The 24,671-nt window shown below is 37.0% G+C and overlaps 1 protein-coding gene across 2 annotated transcripts in view; it reads right to left on the bottom strand.

The window, feature by feature from the left end:
- HDAC9 (histone deacetylase 9) overlaps positions 1-24,671 on the bottom strand; it is a 957,815-nt gene that overhangs the window by 21,860 nt on the left and 911,284 nt on the right. The window lies entirely within an intron of this gene.

Here is a 24,671-nt window from a genome sequence, read left to right as displayed (position 1 = left end):
ATGGATGGGGCACCTGACTAGCTCAGTCGGTTGTGTTCAACTCCTGATTTCATCTCAGGTCACAATCCTAGGGTCATGGGATCACGCCCTGTATCAGGCTCTGTGCTGAGTGTGGAGCCTGCTTAAGATTCTCTCTCTCTCCCTCTGCCCATCTCCCCTGTTCATGCTCTCTCTAAAATAAAATTTAAAAAATAAACTAAAAATTAAAAAAAAAAAAAGAAAAGGCAAATGGATGAATGCTGGATTGGGAACGAAGATAACTGGGTCCTGGACCACTTCATTTCTGCTTCTCACAACAGGGGAAAGATCTCAAATCCCTTCCAGTTCTAACATTTTTTAATCTGCCTCTCCTATCTTATTGCTTCACAAAGGAATGGATATCATGTTAGGGGAGAAGACCCAATCTCCCAATCACTTCTCATTTAGTTGTCTACTACAATGTTACTTGTTGTGATCACTTATTCTGACCAAAGTACGAGAATCATAAAGCTTTCAACTAGGACCAAATGATAGCAATTCTAACTGTGAATGAACCCACAAACTAACATTTTCTTTGAAAGCTAAGACTGTGCTAGATGTTGAGGACATAAAGATTCTTCCCTCACACCAAGAAATTTGTGGTCTAAATGACAATTCTGTGTGGAAACTGCCCATGTGATCCTGAGAGGAACTAAGTGGAATATATACTTATGATGATGGGAAAATGAGAGAAGAGTTGCCAGAAAAAACAACACTTGACTGAGTATTTGAAAGACCATCAGAAGTTAGTCAACGTTAAATAGAGGGAGGCAAGTAACCCTGGAAGAGGAAATAGTACACACAGATGTGCAGAGACTGGAATCTCATGTCTCTATGTTGTTGTTATTGTTGTTATTGTTGGCGGTGGTGGTGGTGGTGGTGGTGGTGGTGGCAGTGGTGGAGGGGATTACAAAGTCCATTGCTAGGCACAACTGGAGCATTTGGAAAAGTCTTGAGTGTGATGAAGGAGATTGTTGTTGTAGACATAGGTTAATTAACACACTGTCTTGAATAACATGTGAATGATGTTGGACTTCAACCTGTAGGTGAAAAGGGGCCATTTTAAGCAGAAGAGGCAGGGAATCAGGTTTAAGTTTTTAAAAGATCCCTCTGGACAGATCTTGGATGATGAATTGGAAGGTGATGAGAGTGGTGGCAGGAAAACCAATTTCACATCTTGGCAAAAATCCAGGTGGGAAATGATGATGTCTAAAACTAAAAGGAAGTGACAGAAAGAAATGAGGGAATGGAGTAAAGGGAGGTTTAGGAGGTAGGTAATGAAATGTATCTTGGCTTATTATTTAGGGCACCCCTACCTCTTTCAACTTTGAAAGATGACTCTGATTTGACAATTCCATTCCAAGACCCTAAGTTTTCTAGTTTACAATGTCATTATAATCTTATTCAAGTTGGAAATACCATATTCCATCTCTAAGTGCATTCAGTTGTAATGAGTTTCACAAAATATTATTTTTGATTTTTTTATTAAAAATTTTTAAATTTTTTTTAAGAGAGAGAGAGAGTGCAAGGGAAGAAGGGGCAGAGAGAAAAAGGGAGACAAAGAATCCGAAGCAGGCTCTAGGCTCTGAGCTGTTGGCACAGAGCCCGACACGGTGCGCAAACTCATGAACTGTAAGATCATGACCTGAGGGGAAGTCGAACTCTTAACCAACTGAGCCACCCAGGCACCCCAACACAAAATATTACTACTAAACATTATTTTAGCTCAGGATATTCAGAAAATTGGTGATGCTGGATGACATCCTTTCCTTTTTCTCTAGAGTGACTAATATGGGGCCTCTGACAAACAAACAACAGGTAGCAGGTGGTTTATGGGTTAAATTATGTTTTATACACTATATGAAAGAGAAACTAGCATTAATTAACTCCTAATATGTGCCAAGGAGTATGTTAGATGTTTTCACATTCCTAATTTATAATTTCATTTAATCCTCATAACTATTATGATGCAATATTAGGTAATTGTTCTAATTTTTTTGTAACATTTATTTATTTTTTAGAGACAGAGAGAGACAGAGCATGAGCAGGGGAGGGGCAGGGAGAGAAGGAGACATAGAATCCAAAGCAGGCTCCAGGCTCTGACATGGGGCTTGAACCCACAACCTGTGAGATCATGACCTGAGCCAAAGTATGACGCTTAACCGACTGAGCCACCCAGGTGCCCCTGTTGGGTAACCTTTCTAAAGTCACATGGCTAGGAAGAAGAAAAGCTGAAATCCTCATCCAGGATTGACTCCAAAATATCACTTGCTCTGTACTCTGTTGTCCTCCTTTATTCAGTCCTCCTCTACCCTCTTTCCACTATACATAAAAATATAAAAATGGACTCAATCTATAAAAATACCAACTTATAAGAATTATTTATATTATATAAGGATTATATACATTCTTTGCTTTACCAAAGAAATCATATTTGGTAATAACAGGTTACCCATGTTCCTCAGATATGTTACTCACTTGATGCACCTTTTATTGACTTTATGGTGTAAGTTTTTACACCAAGTGAGACAACCATGTAAGACTTGTCCTTTTTACTCTTCATTTCTCATAACCTTATACTATTGCAAACACCTGTTTACCAGCTAAGACATTGATGAAGCTATCATAAAACTGGAGATAAGGGCTCATTGAAGAGCATGAGTAAGAAGTCCATTGAAGAAGGGGCCCTGAACTAAAAGTCAAGATTTGTAGGTTGGAGACTACACACCAGTCCCAGAGAAGTCATTTGGATCACTCTGGAGCACAATTTCCACAGTTATAACGTGATAGTGGTAGAGTTGATAATGAAAGGGGTCTCCTTGCTGTAATTCTCAATGATAGTGATTTTTCTGATCTCATGTTATGTATTACACTTGGATGTTAGAATAAATTTGTTATGGAAGAAAATCTTCTCTGTGAGTCTCTAAACGCTTGAGGAGGTCAGTAAACACTTTTAGAAAATATGGCACATCTAGAATAAAGGGCTTTAATTTGTAAGCACTGTACATTTTCCCTTAAGAAGAGAATTCTTGGCCATAGACAAAACAAACATCTTTACTCCCCAAACACAATCAAGGATGGAAGGTGTGAATCGTTAATCATAATTTTTCAGTAGAATGACTGACAATGATTCTTCAACATTTAGCCTTTAGGTATGTGAGTAGTAAGAAAGATTTTAAATAGCTAAGACCTTTTGGAATAAAATGTAATGTGTATAAAATATCCTGCTAAGTTAAGATTAAACGTTGGAAGTTTGGTTTTTATCCAAATGTATGAGGTTTCTGACTCAGAAATAACCCAAAACTTTGAATTCAATATGGCCTCTGGAAAGCCTATAAAAACAAAGGAAATATTCTATATTAATAATGCATTCATAGACTACTATCTCTATTTGTAAAGGAGAATAATTAAAATGGAAGTGGGTATAGCACAGACTGTGCCATATGCAGCCAATTCAAACTACAAATTTATGGGTTATATTTTCACATGATGAGTAGGTTTTTTTTTTCTTTCACAAACATGTGTGCCAGGATATCGTATCTGTTGGCACGAGAATAATACCCCTATTAGCACACAAGAGAAATGAACCAAGGTTTACTGCTAGAGTTTTCAGGAGCTGTTATTTATAAAGTAAAATATTAGTAACTAGCCACCAGTGGATTAGTCTCCTAAAGCAATAAAACTGTCAAAAGAGAGGAGTTTTACATTAAAACTGGACATGCACACTCCCTCTTTGGTTATATCCTCTATCCTTATTCATTTTGCCCACTATGTAAATCTCCCCACTTTCAACACCTTTCCTTTCCTTTTATTTCTTTCCTTTTCTTTTCTTCCCTCCTCTCCCCCAACCCTCCTCCTCCTCCTTCTTTTTGACTATTTAACCTTCATTATTCTACATTTCTGTTTTTTCTGGTAAAGGCAAAGAATGAATCTAAAATAAAGGTAAGAACCAGGTAATAGATGCAGACAGTCAAGAGTTAGAGGGAGGCCATAGATGGGGTGTCACTGGGTCAGGTAGGAACCATGAGAGGACATTCTGCAGGTACTATGTAATCAGACTTCAGTAACAACAACATTGTTCTTAGTAATGAGCGTTTTGGAAAAACAGGTATTTGCTGTGTTAAAAGCAACACATTAGCCAAAAGTTTTCCCAACCAAAGCCTTTGACACTTTGAACATCTCCTGACCCCTGAAACCTCACCCTTCCCTCATCCTTCTGGGGCTTTACAGTCATTTCTCAAACTTGTGCTTAAATAATGTTGTCTTTTGTCATTACACACCATGTTCTCACAGGACAAGAAGCTGGTAGTAAACCATTTCTAATCCCCATCAACTTCAGAGATTATTAACACCCGGGACTTAAAGGGGCCCCACAGAGATTTTCCAGAGCTCAGAGCTTCTTAATAGAGTTTAAGATAGATGTTTTAAGCAAAATGGAGACATTTATTGGGATCCAAAGTATTGTATATATATGTAAAAATAAAGATGTATTGAAAGTTGGTGTATCAGTAGAGCGACCAGGTAATTTTTCATCCAAGGTGGGGCAATTTTAAGGTTAAAATGGGGCTAAAAATAAAAATCATGTCATTGAAATGTTCATTTACTGGTCAGCAAACTGTTTTTATCAGTGGACTTATAAAATATAAAACAGTCCTATTCAAAAGTTATTTTCATAACTAAAATTCATTCTAAAAAAACAAAAATATTATAATTCATATATGCCAAAGCATAGTGACTACTTTATACTGGTTATGTAAACATTAGAAAATAACATAAGCAGAATTATGATTGCTGCTAAATATTCACATAGGTTAATCAATTTTGTGGCCATATCTCTCAGTAATAGAATATCATTGGTATTTTTATGAAGATTGCATTTTTTTCAATGTGGTCCAAATATTTTATACTTTTTCATAAACTGCCTGAAATCTTCTTCAAAGTGGAATTTTACAGTTAATAAATTTGAAACTGTGGCATCTTTAAATATTCTTCTCAAGAGACTGTAATATTTTTGGTTGACCCCATCTTTACAAGTGTGGTGCTATAGTAGTAAATTCTGCTAAATTTGGGATATCTTTCACTTCCAATTTTTAAAATATTGATATCAGTGACTACTTCATACCAAATACTTTCACAACTACTGTTTTTTCCCTTCTTTCACAGGTACCTTTATTTAGCAAACATTTTATGTAAGCTGAACTTATCAAGAAAGCTTTCTTCATTTATGATTCTATAAAATTTTATTTACTAAATTTAGATGCTGCAAAATCATATGACTTCTCAATTTCATTCTATTTCAGAATACACAACTAAGAATAGGAATTTTATCAATGATTCTGTCAACAAATAGACATCTTTGAAAGCCCAATTACAGATTTTCAAAATTAAATCTTGTGCATGGTTTGCCTGTTGATACTAAATTTGTTACTTTATTTCCTTATTTTTGTAGGGGTCAATTTAAATGTTTTTTCTCTTGAAAACACTGTTTCTGTAACTGAAATTCTTTAAAAGTTTCAAAAGCTGGTATTTTTCCTTCATTTCATAACTATTTTTTTTAAGCATTTTTTTTTTTAAACATTTATTTATTTTTGAGACAGAGAGAGACAGAGCATGAACGGGGGAGGGTCAGAGAGAGAGGGAGACACAGAATCTGAAACAGGCTCCAGGCTCTGAGCTGTCAGCACAGAGCCTGACGCGGGGCTCGAACTCACAGACCGCGAGATCATGACCTGAGCTGAAGTCGGCCGCTTAACCGACTGAGCCACCCAGGCGCCCTGTAACTATCTTTTTTTATCAGCCTCATTGAGTATAGTTCATATTCAATAAAATTTACCAGTTCTAAGGGCAGATTATAATGCATGTTGACAAATGTGTGCAGTCACACATATATTTGAAATACAGAATATTTCTTCATCCCTAAAACCTTATTTTGGCCTTTTGGCATGAATTTCTTACCCTCCTTCTTGGCCCCTAATAGCCCCTAATAATAACTGAAATTCTGCCACTGTATTTTGCCTTTTCTATAATTTCATATAAATAAAACCATATACTATGTAGTCTTTAATCCCAGGCTTCTGTCATTTAACCTATCTATTCTGAGATTGAAAGATTCTTATCTTCATCTTATCATCGTTTTGTTTCTTTTTATGCAATATGATTTTTCTTTTCTCCGGCTTCTTTTAAGATTTCATGATAATGTTCCTCAGTGTGATTTTATTCATGTTTATTCTGCTTGAGATTGAGCTTCTAGGATCTGTGGATTTGTGGTTTTCATCAAATTATAAAACCTTTTCCCACTATTTCTTTAAATACTTCCCAAACTTCTTCCTTTTCTGGAACTCTAATTATAGATACGTTAGCTGATTGATGCTGCCCAATATATTACTGATATACTATTTTTCAGCATTTTTCTTTTTTTCCCTTTTTTGAAGTTTATTTATTTGAGAGACAGAGAGAGAAAGAGTGGGGGAGAGGCAGAGAGAGAGAGGGAGAGAAAGAATCCCAAGCAGGCTCCACACTGTCACTGTGGAGCCTGATGTGGGGCTCAAACTCACGAACCGTAAGATCATGACCTGGGCTGAAATGAAGAGTTGGATGCCCAACTGACTGAGCCACCCAGGTGCACCTCAGTACTTTTCTATTCTTCACTTTGAATAGTTCCTATTACTTCTTCAACTTCATTGTTTTTGTTTGTTTTGTTTTGTTTTTGTCTTTTGCAATGTATCATCTGCCATTAATTCTTCTAGGGTACATATTTTTTTAAATTTCAAATGCTTTTTTTATAATTTTTCATCTCTAAAACTTCCATTTGCACATTTTCCAGGTTTTAATTTCTCTGAACATCATGCTTGCAACTTTCCTCTTCATATTAGGAGTAACTAATATTTTTATCTGCTAATTCTATCATGCCTTGAATTTCTGAATAAGTTTCTTTTTTTAAATTTAAATTTTAGTTAGGTAACATAAAATGCACTATTGGTTTCAGGAGTTGAATTCAGTGATTTTCATCACTTATATACAACACTCAGTGCTCATCACAGTAAGTGCCCTCCTCCATCACCCATCTAGCCCATCTCCCACCTACTTCCCTCCATCAACCCTCAGTTTGTTCTCTATCATTAAGAATCTCTTGCAGTTTGTTTCCCTCTTTTCTCTTTTCCCTTCCTATATGTTCATCTGTTTTATTCTTAAATTCCATAGATGAGTGAAATTATATAAGTCTCTGATTGACTTATTTTGTTTAGCATAATACATTCTAGCTCCATCCACGTCATTGGAAATGGCAAGATTTCATTCTTTTGATGGCTGATAATTATTCCATTATATGTACATATATAACATATATACCACATATTCTTTATCCATTCATCAGTCAGTGGACATCTGGCATCTCCCCATAGTCTGGCTATTGTTGATAATGCTGATATAAACATGGGTGCATGTACCCATTTGAGTCTGTATTTTTGTTTCCTTTGGGTAAATACTTAATAGTGCACTTCCTGGATCACAGGGTAATTCTATTTTTAGTTCTTTGAGGAACCTCCATATTATTCTTCAGAGTGGCTGTACCAGTTTGCATTCCCACCGATAGTGCAAGAGGCTTTGCCTTTCTCCCCATCCTTTCCAACATGTGTTGTTTCTTGTGTTTTTAATTTTAGCCACTCTGACAGGTGTGTGATGGTAGGTATCTCATCGTGGTTTTGATTTGCATTTCCCTGGTGATGAGTGATGTTGAGCATCTTTTCATGTGTCTGTTAGCCATCTAGATGTCTTCTTTGGAAAAGTGTCTATTCATATATTTGCCCATTTCTTCAACAGATTATTTTTTTGGGGCTATTAAGTTTGATAAGTTGTTTATAGATTTTGGATACTAACCCTTTATCCAAAATGTTATTTGCAAATATCTTCTTCCATTGTGTAGACTGTCTTTTAGTTTTGTGGATTGTTCCCTGAACTGTGCAGATGACTTTTATCTCGATGAAGTCCCAGTAGTTCATGTTTGCTTTTGTTTCCCTTGCCTTTGGTGACATGTCTAGTAAGAAGCTGCTCCAGCTGAGGTCAAAGAGGTTGCTGCCTGTGTTCTCTTATAGTATTTTAATAGTTTCTTGTCTCACATTTAGGTCTTTCATCAATTTCAAATTTATTTTTGTGAATGGTGTAAGAAACTAGTACAAGTTTCAATCTTCTGCATGTTGCCATCCAGTTTTCCCAACACCATTTGCTGAAGTGACTGTCTTTTTCCCATTGGATACTCTTTCCTGATTTGTCAAAGATTAGTTAACCATATAGCTGTGGGTCCATTTCTGGGTTTTCTGTTCTGTTCCATTGATCTATGTGCCTGTTTTTGTGCCGGTACCATGCTGTCTTTATCACTACAGCTTTGTAATATAGTTTAAAATCCAGAATCGTGATGCATCCACTTTTGTTTTCCTTTTCCAACATTGCTTTGGCTATTCAGGGTCTTTTCTGGTTCCATACAAATTTTAGGATTGTTTATTCTAGCTCTGGGAAAAATGCTTCTGGCATTTTGATAGGGATTACATTAAATGTGTAGATTTCTTTGGATAGCATAGATATATTAACAATGTTTTTCTTCCAATTCATGAGCATGAAATGCTTTTCCATTTCTTTGTGTCCTTTTCAATCACTTTCATAAGTGTTCCATAGTTTTCAGAGTACAAATCTTTTACTTCTTTAGTTGGGTTTATTCCTAGGTATCTTATAGTTTTTGGTGCAGTTGCAAATGGGATTGATTCTGTGATTTCTTAGAGTTTTTATCAAGAAGGGATGCTGTATTTTGTCAAATGCTTTTTCTGAATCGATTCACAGGATCATATGTTTCTTATCCTTTCTTTTATTAATGTGGTATATCATGTTGATTGATTTGAGAATTTTGAACCAGTCCTGCAGCCTAGGAATAAATCCCACTTGATCACGGTGAATAATTATTTTAATGTACTGTTGAATTTGCTTTGCTAGTATTTTACTGAGAATTTTTTTTCCTATCCATGTTCATCAGGGATACTGGCTTGTAATCATCCTTTTTAGTGGGGTCTTTGTCTGGCTTTGGAATCAAGATACTGCTAGCTTCATAGAATGAGTTTGAAAGTTTTTCTTCCATTTCCATATTTTGGAAAAGCTAGAGAAGGATAGGTACTAATTCTTCTTTATTTTTTTATGTTTGTCCGTTTATTTAGAGAGAGTGGGCAAACAAGCCAGGGAGGGCAGAGAGAGGGGAAGAGAAAATTCCCAAGCAGGCTCTGCTCTTTCAGTGCAGAGCCTGATGCAGGGCTCGAACCTTGAGGTCACAACCTGAGCCAAAATCAAGTCAGACACTTAAGCAACTGAGCCACGCAGACACCCCAATTAATTCTTCTTTAAATGTCTGGTACACTTCCCCTGGGAAGCCATCTGGCCCAGGACCCTTGCTTGTTGGGAGATTTTTCATTACTGATTCAATTTCTTGCTGGGTATGGGTCTGTATCCTATTTCTTCTTATTTCAGTTTTGGTAGTTTCTGAGTTTCTACGAATTTGTCCATTTCTTCCAGATTGTCCAGTTTGTTGGCATATAATTTTTCGTATTCTCTTATAATTGTTTGTATTTCTGTGGTGTTGGTTGTGACCTCTCTTTCATTCATTTATCTATTTGGGTCCTCTCTCTTTTCTTTTTGATAAGTCTGGCTAGGGGGTTATCAATTTTGTTAATTCCTTCAAAGGACCAGCTCTTAGTTTCAGTGATCTGTTCTATGTTTCTGTTTTTGTTTGGTTTCTGTATCATTTATTTCTGTTCTAATCTTTATTATTTCCCTTCTTCTGCTGGCTTTAGGCTTTGTTTGCTGTTCCTTTTCTAGTTCCCTTAGATGTAAGGTTAGGTTTTATATTTGGAACCTTTCTTGCTTCTTGAGATAGGCCTGAATTGCAATATACATCCCTCTTAGGACTGCCTTTGCTGCATCCAAAGGTTTTGGACTGTTCTGTTCTCATTTTAATTTTCTTCCATGTATTTTTAAAATTTCTTCTTTAATTTTCTGGTTAACCTGTTATTCTTTAATAGGATGTTCTTTAACCTCCATGTATTTGAGGGCTTTCCAATTTTTTTCTTGTGGTTGACATCAAGTTTCATAGCATCATGATCTGAAAATATACATGGTTTGATCACAATCTTTTGGTACTTGTTGAGGACTGATTTCTGACCCCGTATATGATGTATAGAAGACACAGAAGGAGGAGGAGGAGGAGGGAGAGGAGGGAGGAGGAGGGAGAGGAGGGAGGAGGAGGGAAGAGGGAGAAGGGAAGATGAGGAGGGAGAAGGGAGAAGGAGGAGGAAGGGAAAAAAGTAAGCTTGGTCCTATTTCTACCAGAACTGTAGGTGATGCTTTGAAGCACTCTATGATTAGTACAGTTGGTGCATGTGGGGTGCTGCCTATGCTGGTCTTCTGGAGGAGAGGCCCACTGAGCTGGCTCAGAGTCAGACCTGTTCCATTACCAATGCAGTTTCCAGGTACAGGGGGGTGGGGTTAAGTGGGTCCAGCTTCTACTGGGGGATGCTGTGTTGCTCTCTGAAGTCCCACTGTGTTGGTGGTGAAAGGTAAAATGGCGTCACCTGACTCTTGTCTCTGGACAAAGGATCTCACACACTCCCTATTCATTCAGGAAGCCCTCAAAGAATAGCGAGGGCAGTCAGCGTACCCTGCACCAGAGCTCTCCTGCAATTTATCTTTGCTCTGTGGCTGGGAATCAAAACTTGAAATCTCGAGGGACCCGGCACTGCACATATCCATGCCCCTCCCCTAGAGTACAGCCTCTCTGAGCTGTGCCTGATGTGCTTTGTCCCAAAAACCTCTCCACTCTGCGCTGTGTCTGATATCCTTTGCCCCAGATAAAAACAGTGCATGTGCACTCTGCATGAAATGTACAGTGTAGCACTTTGGAAAGCAACAACCAAGTCATCTGCCCTCTGAACACACCTCTGTCCCTTGCTGATGAAAGGCCTTTTGCTGGTGCCTGCAGGGTCTTTTGTCCTGGGAGAGGCAATTTACCCTCTTCCAAATGTACTCCAGGAAGGGGAATGTTCTTTCCACTGAGACCCAGGAGATCCCTACACTATGCTATGCACTCTGGGACCAGTGCCCTGCTTCTCCCCAGGAGTGAACTCCACAGCTCTGCTGCGGAGAAACTCACACACTTCCAAAACTTCAGAGTTTGAGCTCCACAAGTTGTTTGCAAAAAAACTGCAACACTCAGTACCCCTCGGTCCCCAGTCTGTGGTCCAGAGAGGTTTTCGTCTTGTGCAAACATGACACCACACTCTCTTAACCCCTCTCTGTCTCCCTTTTCTCTCCCTATGGAAAGGGTTCCCTTCCCTTCTGAGGCACCACTGTTTTTCTCTCCCTCAATTCACTTCCATGCACCTCATACCTACCATGCTGACTCCTGACAACCTTGGAAATTGTTCTGCCAGTCCTCAGGTCAATTTCCTGGGTGTTCCATATGATCTGACCTCAATATAGCAGTGTTTGAGGGATGAGGAAAGTTCAGGGTCCCCATACTTGTCCACCATCTTAACTCCTCCCCTCTGAATTTCTGAATCAGTGATTTGTCTTGTAGTTCTAGGTCATATTTTCCCATTTCATAGCATGTCTGGTAATTTTCATTTGGATGCTTGGCATTATTAATTTGAACATTTCTGGTTATTGAATTTTGATGTGTTCTTTGACATGTTGGACTTTATTTGGGAACACAATTAAATCATGCAGTCAGTATGATCCTTTTGAGGCTTGCTCATACTCTTTGTCAAATTGGCTCCCGAGCAGGTTTTAGTACAAGGCTAATTTAGTCCAAAACTAAGAGAAAACCATTTTGATTTCTCTACATGTTGCCTTATGTATTAGAAGGTCTCTCCACTCTGGCTGAGAGGAATGCAAATTATTCTCAGTCCTGTGTGAACTGTTTGAATTGTTTAACCTACTGGTTTCCGATGGTTAGTTCTCCAGCCTTGTGGAATTTCACCTCATGCATGTAAAATAAGTAAGATAAAGGTTTAAAGACACTCCTGTACAGATACACAGAACTTCTTCTCTGTGCAGCAACTTCACCTCAAATATCCTGACTCACAAACTCGAGTCACTTCAATCTCCCCAAACACTGATTACTTTATCTTCAACTCAGAAAAGTAATTGGATTCTATTTGTATTCTCCCTCCCTATGCTGAAGCCTCGAGATTTCCCTCTATCAGTAACCTCAGGCAACTGTAGGACTCATATTTCTCTTTCCTTGTTTGTTTCCTGCTGGGATTATAGGACTTCAGTATCTGGTGCTCAGTGCCCAAAACAGTGTTCCATATATATGTTTTTCTAGTTTTATTTCTAATCAAAGGACAATTCCTAGAGTAGTTACTTCTTCATACGTAGGGGCAGAGGTCCATTTATTGAATATTTTGCTTAATGAATTCTGAATAGAAAAAATATAATGAAAATTCAGAAACTCATTTACAAAATAGTTCAATATTAGAATCATCTCAAACATTTCTAAAGTATGGTTGATAATGGGCAACTAAGAGAGGAAATTTGAACTGCCATGCTGAAGTTTTTTTTTCCTTTGTCATCAATATCAGCTGTATTTCAAAAACTTTGTATTTCATTTAGCAGTAATTCATTTATCTGTGTTTCATCCTGTATTTATATAAAGGTATTTTAAATTTTGAGAAAATACCTTACATTTTTATTGGTAGAATACTTAGCCTGCTTGCTTTTTTATTTATTTATTTTTATTTTTTTAATGTTTATTCATTTTTGCGAGATGGAGAGAGACAGAGCATGAGTGGGGGAGAGGCAGAGAGAGAGAGGGAGACACAGAATCTGAAGCAGGCTCCAGGCTCTGAGCTGTCAGCACACAGCCCGATGTGGGACTTGAACCCATAGACTGTGAGGTCATAACCTGAGCTGAAGTCGGACGCTTAACTAATTGGGCCACCTAGGCACCCACCTGCTTGGTTTTCAAAAGAAATTTTTAAATAAAATTTTATTAAATTATTGTTTAATTTTATTGTTATTTATAAAAATTTAGGGAATTTATATTGTTTACAATTAATGACAAACACATTTCCGTTAAGATTAAGCTATGCTCCCCCCAATCTAAATTTGCATATTAACATAAAACCAAGTTATTTTGTCAGTGTTAGATTTTCACTGTAATTTATAATGGCATTCATAATAATACTCAATCTTTCATTTTTGGCAGATTTATTTCTAAAAGCTCTACTTTGATTCCATAAATTGAATGAAAAATATCAAACCATTATTAGAACTAACTGATTTTTCTGTTTGAAGCATCTAAGGACACTGTATCATTGAACCAAGAGATTCTTTCAGTGGAGTCAACATGTAACAACCATTACCTCACTTTGGAGCTTGAAAAGAACACTTGAAATTCAAAATTTATTTTTAAAATGTAGATGCATGGTCATTTTATCTAAATAAAAAGTCATGCTTCACGAAGTGATACTTAAATGTACCTTCTGCAACTGCACTTGTTAAACTGCCATCTTTGGCTTTAGTTTTTATTTTTGTTTTGTTTTTCTTCTAATAATACTAAATTTTAAAGTAGATACTGATACTCATTCAGCAATATTATTGTCTTCAGTATTCATGTCATTTATGATATCATTATGTCCCCATGATGAACGATGAACATTGACAAACATTTTGCGGAAGATACATGTTCATTATCAACTTTCCTAGGAAACAGCAATTGAGCACTACATTTTTTAACAGGTATGTTTGCTTCTGATCACATTTCAGTCAACAGTATTAATAGCAAAATCAAAATATGCAAGTAACCACAAAATAAATAATTGTGGAACTGCAATGTAAAATAAAAACATTCAGAATGTAAATGCTGTATGCAGGACTACTCCCACTCTATTTCTTGAATATATTTTATCCATCCCTAACATTTTATTCCCCACATTTTCCCTAACCCCACTTTCTGGCGGCTTGGTACCTTTACGCATGTCACAAGTTGTGGCTACAGCACACCTGCCTGGCATACCAGGTGGCAGCAATGTTAAATATTTCTCTTTCCACCTTCCAGCCCAGAATTTTAGGTGTCCTTCACAACTGGTGTCTGTTATTTCAACATCCCATCGAGATACACTTGTTTCAGATTTTTCATTTTTCAGAAACCAAGTTGGTCCCACACCCTGCTTTTGTAAATTAAGTTGTAGTTAAATACAACTGTGTTCATCACACACTGGCTATGGATGCTTCCTTGCTACAATGGAAGAATTAAGCAGTTGCAACACAAAGCCTTACATATTTAGTATCCTACATTGTACAGAAAAACTTTGTTGACATCTGGTTTAAAGCAAGGAGGTATACAGACTAAGACTTATTTTGTACAAAATTATTCTGGCAGAACTTTAGACAAAAAAGTGGAAAAAGCAGGGGTGGATGTGGGCAGACCATTTTGTATGATATAGAAATGGTCTAGGAGAAAGAAGATGGAAGCCTGATTTGGGAGAGTGGCCATGGGAACAAAACTAAGAGGATAGATGAATGAAATGTTGAAGGGATACAACAAAAAGGATGGGATTATGGTTAGGATGTAGATAGCAATGGAAACAACACAAAAACTAATTCCTAGATTCCTATAAAAACTAGATTCCTAGAAAAACTGGAAGTATAAGGGTGCCATGTACTTGGATCAAGTAACCTGGAAGAGGCTAAAGTTTAGAGAAAGAATAATGACAATAGCTTTGGACATGTTGACTAAATGTACTTTGGTGATATCAAGGGAAAGATGCTGAACTAGAGCTTTAATAAACATAGGGAACTCAGATCTGAGGTCTGAGCTGAAGATATAAATTTTTGGAGTTATTCCTATAGAGAGGACTATGAAGCTATGGTCTGGGAGAAACACAACAATAAGTAAAATGATAAGAAACAGTTTTTGAATGCCTATTATTTGCCTGATAATCTATATGTAATTTCATATAATTTTAAAATTACCTTGTGAGATAGAATTTTTTACTTTATTTTACAGATGAGCAGACTGAAGTAAAGAGGGTTGAAATAACTTATCCACATTGTACAATTAGAAGAAGAATGTATAGTGTGAAAAGGATTTAGGTAGGGAATGATGAGCTCACTAGGCAGAGATTCTGCATTTAATGTTGCAGTTAGGGGTATTCAGAAGGGCTCGAACAGCTCATTTGTTTGGTTGGCTAAAACATGGACAAAAATGTGGCTCTCGGTGAGTGATTTAGAAATGTAAGAACTCCCTTGGTTTAATGGGATTTGAAGACATAGGAATATTAGACTGTTAGAGTGTATTTGTCCTTTGTGACCTATGCATCCACACTGGAAGGATCCAGAAGACATGCCTTTTACCATGACTATGAGATAAATTTGCAAGGCGAGTACTAGAATTCCTGAAAAGACTTGTGATTGCTTATTTCTGCAGACCATAATCTACAGTGGGAATTGTGGTCATTGAATTGGGAAACCTAAATATGGTGGGAGCAACTGGATCCGAGTGGCAGGGGGCAAGTGGCAGCATTCAATTACCAAAGGCAAGGTAGGTGTGGTTACCATAAAGGACAGCAGAGTAGAAGTAACTGGTTTGATACAATAGTGGAATGGCCTATAAAAGGTTCAGTTTCAATGCAAGCCAGCTGGTAATATTTTTAGGACTGGGGCAAGTTTCTCTAGGAAGATGTATATACTCTCTACCAGAATCCAATATATGGTGGTATTTCTCCCATATCCAGTACTCATGTGTCCAGGAATCAAGGGGTGAAAATGGAAGTTTCACTACTCAATATTATACCATTGGCAAAATTTTTACTTCTTGCTCCTGTGACTTTACGCTCTGCTAGCCCAAGCTTCCACCAGGGGACATAACGATGATTCCATTGAGCTGGAAGTTAAAACTTTGGCCTTCTTATGCCTTTGAATCAACAGGCAAAGAAAGGAATTACTGTGCTGGTTGGGATGATTAACCCTGATTATCAAGGAAAAATTGGACTGCTACTCCACAATGGAGTAAGGAAGAGAATGTGTGGAATACAGATCGCTTAGGGCATACCTTGGTACCACTATGCTCTGTGATTAAGGTCAGTGGAAAACTACAAAAACCCAATCCATGCAGGACTACTAATTCCAGAATGAAGGTTTGATTCATTCCACCAGTTAACCATAACCAGTTGAGTTGCTTCCTGAAGGCGTAGGGAATACAGAATGGGTAATGGAAGAAGGTAGTTATAAATACTAACTATGGACATAAGACTAGTTCCATAACAAGGACTGTAACTGTCAAGAGTATTTCCTCCTTATTTTATTATGAATATATCTGTATGCAAATATCTGTTTTCCTCTGTCCTCTCCTCCTTTATCATGTAACATAAGATGCAATGACTTTATATCATAATATTTATTATTAATAACAATAAACATTGCATAACAATATTTAACTATTGTTAATTTTACATTTATAGAATTTAAGTTATGAGACAATGAGAAGACCAAACATTACTCAAAACTCTAGCTACTGTCCTGGTGAAGTGCTTGGTGTGTTTTCAGTTGTACTTAGGAAAGTTGTATCATGTTAGGCAGCACTATGAACTTGTTATTGTCTACAATTAGAGATTAAGTATGGTTTAAGGAGATGTGTATGGTGCCAAGTTGACAAGAGATGGACTTGTGATGGTTAATTTTTATTATCAACTTTACTGGGCCACGGAGTACTCAGATATTTGGTTAAACATTACTCTGAGTATGTCTGGGAGGGTGTTTCTGGATGAGGCTAACACTTGAGTCAGTAGACTGAGTAGAGCAAATTGCCCTCCCCAGTGTGGGTGGGCTTCATTCGGCAGATTTATGGCCTGCATAAAATAAAAACTTAAATAAGGGAGAATTCTCTCTTTGACTCTCTTCAAGCTGGGACATCAATCTTCTTTTGTCTTTGGTCTCAGAACTTAAACCACTGGTTTTCCTAGTTCTTGGGTCTTTGAGTTTGGACTGGAACTCTGCTATTTATTCTTCCGGGATTCCAGCTTGCCAAGTGCAGATTTTGGAATTCTCAGCCTCAGTTACAACTGCATGATCTACTGCCTCATTATTTATATATATATAACATATATAGATATAGATATAGATATAGATATAGATATAGATATATAACATATATATAGATATATAGATATATAACATATATATATATATACACGCTTATTATAGTTATTGTTATATAGATTATGTTTCTCTGAAGAACTCAGAGTAGTAGGTGAAAATCAAGGTGAACTTGGAACATCTTGTGATGCCAAAAACTAAGAAAATGCTCACAAAAAGATAGGACCATGTCCAAAGGACATAGGAGCCAGCCTGAAAAAGATCCAAAGCGAGAATAATTTGCAACAAAATTAATAATGGTAAGAGAAAGGACAGTTCCTCATTGCTTCTAAGGAGTAAGGGAAATAGAAAATCAGCATTGGAACACCCAAGTAATAATTTTAGCAGGCACGATCTACCAATGGCTTCTAAAATTAGTGGATAAGCTTGGGGAGAAACAGGATATTTGCATAATTGCAAACGATCTTTCCGACATATTTATTCATTCCATAGGGAAGCATTATAACATCACATTGGAGAGCTCCTTAATCAAGTGATCAAGTTTAACCTCACCAATAATAAGACATATTCACATTATGTACCATGGATCTGAACCACTAAGAAACTGCATCACTGCTGCGGTAATCTTGTCCAAAATGCACACCCTCAATCTATTCATGAAAAACATCAGAATATACAAAGCTGAAAGATACTCTTTAAACTAACTGACCAGCACTCTTGAAAAGTGCCAAGGCCATAAAAAGACTGGGGAACTGTCACAGATGGGAGAAGACTGAGACATGACAACTAAATGCAATGTGTCAATCAAAGACTGAATCCTGGAACAGAACAAGGAAAAGAGTGAACTGGTGGACTCCTTTGTCTATAGTTTAGTTAACAGAATTATATTACTGTTAATTTGTTACTTTCTGTAATTATTGCTATGGTTATGCAAGATGTTAACATTAGGGGAAGTTGAGTGAAGGTCATATGAGAACTCTGTATTATAATTGCAACTTTTCTCTAAATGTAAAATCATTTCAAAATAAAAAGTTTCAAAAAGTCACCTTTTTAAATCTGGCAGCAGAAAGGCCACTGTGACCACAGTGAGACCAACCACACTAGACTGGTTCTGACAGGGACTGGAACTAAGAAAATGGAGATGGCTAGATAGAAACATTTTTTCAAGATTTGGTTCCTAAAGGGTTGAAGAGAGATAGGTAGTAAGCTAAAGGAGTGAGGTAGTTGGAGGTTGGTTTTTGGTTTTTTTTTTGTTTTGTTTTGTTTTGTTTTTTAAGATGAGGAGTATTTTAGGATGCTTAAATGCTGATGGCAATGAACAGTTCAAAGATAGCAGTTTGGTAGCTATAATTTACTCTAAGGTTTGTTGCTGAGATTAAGGAGGGAGGTAAAGGTAAGATGGATAGAGGTTTGAGGAGAGAGAAGTTTGAAGAAGTGTAGTTTGAGAGAGAGAGAGTAAATTGACCTGAGTAATACAGTAGGATTATAATGGGCCCATTTGAATTTGGTGATCATAAATTTACAGGAGGCCAAAGTACTATGATTCAGGATAATCATGAGCAGACCTGTTAACTTAGGTACAGTATTGGAGAAAGTTCTTTGTAGAATATATCCAAGGTAGAGATTTTATTAGATTGGTAAAGTAGAAGGCCAAGATTTTTAGGGCAGATTGAAAGGTAGACGGGCAAAAGAATTTGGGCATTAACTGTTTTCAAGGTGGACACAGAAGTGAAGAAAGGAAAGGAAAATGAATTAAGAGAAATGATAAAACAAATGAAATGAAAAAAATAAAGAGTCTTAGGTGTGTGAGTCAACAACTCTATGGCATATGGGTCTGATGTATCCCTCACTATCAGAGATATACCTGCCAGTACTGGCTTAGGACTTTTTTTTCCCCCCAAGTCTGCCAAGACACTAACAGATGGTCATCTGTTCTCCAGGTTCTTATTATTTCCTTTTTTGTTCTTTATCCCTATGAGTCCATGTCTTAAAAACAAAACAAAACAAACAAAAGAAAACAACATAAAACCCCTCTTTTTTATTATCTTAGTGGAACTCCATGGAGAAGTGAAAGTAAATGAGTATTTTTAATCCGTTATCATTCCCTGAAAATAGTGCCTCTCCTCTATTTTAACCCCACAGATAAGGCTTATTATTCTCTTGTTTCTCTTTTCTGCTGACTTTCTCTAGTGGCTTGTGCCCTTGTATATTTGATTTTATCCATTTATTTAAATATGTATGTTTATTTATTTGAATTCATATTTTGTTGAACTTCATCTCTGCATATACTGGGGTCTAAATTAGGGATACTTTTCCTCCAGAAAGAAAGTGCATTTGCTTCCTTCAGAACCAGGAGTAGACCAAGATAAAACCTCACTGGTACCCATCAAATTCATATCCCCAACTTTGATGCAGACCTTATGCTTTATTGTGCAGTTACAACACTGATACTGTCATTTGACTCAGGGATACTCTCCCTTTTTGTGTTACTTACTCTATTAAATTTCAGTTTATTTGTTTTTTCATCCTATTCCCTTACATGCTAGCAAGCCCAGTAATGTATTAAAATAGTCTTTTTTTAATGTATGCAGAATCTATTATATTTTAAAAGAGGTATAGTTTAGTGTCTATCCTGGGATACTTGGGAATAGGAAATGTGGTGGAACTCTGCCCTTAACTGTGAAATGAGGAAGAGGAAGGTCATATGCTTTAACAGAAAGAAAGAGGGTTTTAACAGCAAAGTCAGACCAGAATTCAAGTCTTGGTTGACTGCTTACTTGTGGAAAGACCTTCAACAAGCAACCTAAACTTGCTAAGCCTCAATTTATTAATGAACAAGATGAGGAAACTAATTATTCACTGCAGAGCTGTGTGAGGACTAGATGTAATGTATATAAACACCTAGCAAATTACCTTCTCCCAAACTTGACCTTCTAACATGCCTTATCTCAGTGAATGGTATCGAATGTGTGTGTGAAGCTTATCTGGGTGCTAACAGCTGAGTATATAATTACAGTGCAATCCTATTCTTTTTTTTTTTTTTTTTTTATGCTCTCAGTCCCAACCCCCCCTTTTTTTTTTAATTTTTTTAACGTTAGTGCAATCCGATTCTTAAAGAGTGTTCAGTCCTAGAAACACGCAGTTTTATTTATTCTTGTGGTTTGATTAGTTTTGCCTTAGTAGAACACAAGTGAAAGAAAACTTGTAACCATAGATGCAGCTGGAATTAAAAAAAATTCCAGACAAGTTAAGTCTCTAAGCAGATAGCAGATTTTCCTTTTGATTCAGGTATATTCTAGTATTAGTGTTCCACCAAACAATAATCAGAGTCTCAACATGTCAAGAGAATGGTTAATTAGAAGTTCAAAATCAACATTCAAAAAGCCACATGTGCAAGTCTGACCTGGCTCTGATACAAGTAAGGGTTGGTGGGGTTAATAGTGGGAAAATGTCTAATGCTGCTTTTCTTCAGTGAAGGTCTGCCTGGCCCAGGGCTGCAACGTCAAGGCCTCTGTCTAAACCAAAAAATCTATGACAAATAGCAGCTCACACCTGACAACAGTCAAGGTTTTAAACTCAACAGGGTAGGGATTTGAAATTCTGCCAATCCTTGCATTTTTCTGTGATTAGATGTATTTCACAAGTTTACAAGGGGCTCCAAAGTGGATTCATAGCTCCATGGCTCCTTCTAATTTGGCACTGCCCTTCTAGAACGGACTAAACCTCAATCAACCAGAACTTACAAAACTCCAAATCTTCAGTTAAATTGATTTTTCCCCTAAATATGTCATTTTTCAAAGAAATGGAAAAAGTATACACAAAAAGTACAAATAATGAATTTATTTGTGAGATAGAATAACATAATGGCTAAGACTATATACTCTGGAGATAGACTGCTTGATTTATGATGTTGCCTTTATCCAGTTTTTAACTGTGTGACCTTGGAGAAGTTGATTAACCTAGATGTGCCGCAGTTTACTTGGATGTAAAATGGAAATGAAAATAGTACCTACCTCATAGGGTTGTTAGGAAGATTAAATGAGTTAATCTATATTAATAAGAGTGTTTAGAACAGTACCTTGCACACTGAAAGCACTTAATAATTATTACTTTACTATTTGCTAGCAGTTTACAGGGTTTACATTGTATAAATAATTTAATCTAATGTCCCTCCATGACTTCACTGTAGTGAAAAACTCATATTTAGAATGATGATGCCTTTCCCCTAATTTCAAGCATTTCAATCAACAAAATTTCTTCTTTAAAGAAAACTCTACACCTGACCTGGGGCTCAAACTCACAATCCCAAGATCAAGAGTCACAAGCTCTTCTTCTTCTTCTTTTTCTTTAACGTTTATTTATTTTTGAGAGAGAGAGAGAGAGTGAGCACATGAGCAGGGGAGGGGCAGAGAGAGAGAGAGGGGGAGACAGAATCAGAAGCAGGCTCCAGGCTCTGAGCTGTCGGCACAGAGCCTGATGCGGGGCTCATACCCACAAATGTGACATCATGACCTGAGCCGAAGTTGGACGCTCAACCGACTGAGCCACCCAGGTGCCCCATGAGTCACATGCTCTTCTGACTGAGCCAGCCAGATGCCTCAAATATCTTCTTAAGTCTAATATCATTCATCTTGCTCTCCAAACCTTTTCTTCCTCTGCTGTTCCCTATCACAGGAGGTGACACCACCAACTACTCAGTTGTTCAAGCTTGATACCTGGAAATTATTAATTCTCTCCATGCCAATTAATTACCATCGCAAGTCAATTCTCCTTCCGATTTAAACTGCTCACATCTGACAATAAGCCATGCTAAATCTCCTGTCCTTTTTGCAGGCATAATAATCTTGTGAAGTGCAGATTTGAGCATGTTCCTTCCCTGACTGAAATGAGTCCTCAGATCCTTCTGAGTTAAAACCTTTGCAACACTCTGGGTATCTCTTCTTCTCTCCTGGATCTCAATAGGATGGAGGCAGAGGAGAGAGGAAAAGAGAAAGATATATCAAAAAAAGGTAGAAAATCAAAATACAATAAGAAGGAGCGAAAAAAAAAAAACTTAATGTGGTTGAGGCTTTGGGTATGGAGTTAAAGAACCTAGTAAAGGTTGCAAGATGATTTATGCAGTGCATGTTGCAATATGGGGAACAATCCTTTAATCCATGTGCATAGCCCCTGAGGTTAAGATATTGGACAGTTTCCTCACAACAGATATATGCAAATTCCTTTCAGTTTAGAAACAATCTGGATTTTCTCCTTAATTGTGATGTAAACGCCCCTTCTCCTTGATAAGGGAGTGGATAAAGGGAATTAGAAAGATGGGAGGAGATGGCTGAGAAGGGCATTTCACTTAAAAGAAAACAATGGTTGTCTCTTTAGAACAAATCTTACCTTACTTTAATAGCTTTGTTTCATTAATTACTATACATAAATCTCTTATACTGCTCTGATGATCTACTTAGTGGGTACATCAACAGTGTTTATATTTTATTTTACCAACTAGTTATCTCCCTTGGAAATAGAGTAGAAATGAAATCAACAAAATTAACTTGCCATTGTTTGCTTGCAACATCAGTTACTTCTTATTTCATTGTGGTGCCTAAACCAGTGAATCAGTGACTACCTTATAGTCAATTACCTAGTTCCACAGTATATTCTCCTGCAGTGAGAAAATTGTATTCTTTTTCATATTGGCCTCAAAAGTGGAATAAATTCAGAGGACCATAAATTCACTTCTCATTGCCCTAAATAATAATACGTGTGTGTGTGTGTGTGTGTGTGTGTGTGTGTGTGTTTTAAGAAATAGGGCCTACTGACAAATTTTACATGCAGGAAACATGGGTGTTATTTGATAATAACATACATGACAAATACTGTCCTTTCCTTATTCTGGCCTATGTAACTATTGTGCTGTGATTGGCATAATATGGAATTCTAAGACTCCAATTCACTAAACAAGGGAAGAATCACTAGGGTGGGGAAAAGATGAAAGTGGGGGGGTGGAGTGGGAAAATTCCAACCATTTTTTTAATGATCTTGCTTCTTATTTGCCATTTTGTTGCCACAGTAGCTCCAATTTAGAAAAGCAGTATGGTGATATGCCATGCCATTCTTCCTGAAATTTCTCAGAGAAGCTAAGTGACTTGCTCCTCATCATGTTTGTGAGTGGTAGAGAGGATCATATAGGAGTTACTGTCATTTTAAAATCCTCTATCCTGGTGTTTTTCAACTTATCAGCTGCGGAGGGTTGTAGCTAAATTTGTAAAGAATCCTCAAATTCTTGTGTACATATATATTTTTCTTGATCCACAAATCAAAAGATACTATGATTATCACTATTATCATTCAGGAGGTCTACAAAATTGGTTGACACTTAAAAAGTACTCTTCTTACTAAAAAGTGAGTAAGTAAAAGGAAACCATGGCTCTATACTTGTGGTTTTCATATTTTGGGGTTTCACAGATCAATATCAATATCATTCATTATATGTTTTAGAGCTTAAAATTATAGTCTTTCAAATAACATGGATTGAGTTTTATGGAAAACTCACTTCATAATCCCTCCCTTCAAAATCAGTAAAAATGTTATCATGGGCCAGGACTGGTGTGAAAAATGTCATTTGGGAACCCTGCTTCTCACCTTACAATGAAAAAGAAGGGAAGAAGAGTTCAATGGACTCTGTAACTTGTTAGGGTGGGTTTTAGAAAAGGAAACATACAGATGAGGGTTCTTTATCCTTCTCTGGGCTGACTCTTACCTGGCATCACTCACTGGTGATTATAGCCACCAGCAAACTATTAGTTTCAGCTCTGAGAACTGCCACCTCTAAGATTAGTGATGAAAGTGGTAGCTCACAAGTAATTCATGTTCCTTCTAACTTAGAAGTGATTCATCATTATGGGTTAAGGAAGACAGAAGAAAAGAGCTCATACATAATTTGCCTATTCTTCTCAATCTCTTATCTGCATGGGCTAGCCAAGGAGTTATGTTAGTTAGTTAAGAAAATTAACCCGGGCTAAGAAAAAAATGTGGCAAATATGGACAGATCAACGGATTCAACTGATTCAACTGTTATTCATTCAATAAACATTTGCACAATGCCTACCTTGGACAGACACTGTGTAAAGAATATAGCAATTAAAAACAAATAACACCAGCAAAAACAATCTCTGCCATGAAAACACACAGGAAATGTACCTAATCTAGAATAACAATAAAGGGAGACTCATACATGGCTTCTCAAAAGAGATAACATCTGAGCTAAGTCTAGAAAACTTGATAGGGATGAGGCAGAACACTTGTTACCAAAGTGAACAGCATGTGCAAACAAGAAGCTTCTTGACCATCTCAAACATAGTTGATCTTTGTATACATCCGCCATCTTGAGATGAAACCAGACCCTAACCTGTCAGGAGGGCTCTTTATTACCTGTCAGGAATAATGATTGCCCTGCCGTTGCCTCGTAAGGCCTTTCTTTCTTAGCTAAATGAGTAACATAAACAAGGACAGGACAACAGGGATGATCCTGC

Source organism: Panthera leo, chromosome A2 (genome assembly GCF_018350215.1).
Source record: "Panthera leo isolate Ple1 chromosome A2, P.leo_Ple1_pat1.1, whole genome shotgun sequence".
Classification (NCBI taxonomy): Eukaryota; Metazoa; Chordata; class Mammalia; order Carnivora; family Felidae; genus Panthera; species Panthera leo.
This window is presented reverse-complemented; position numbering and strand designations above follow the sequence as displayed.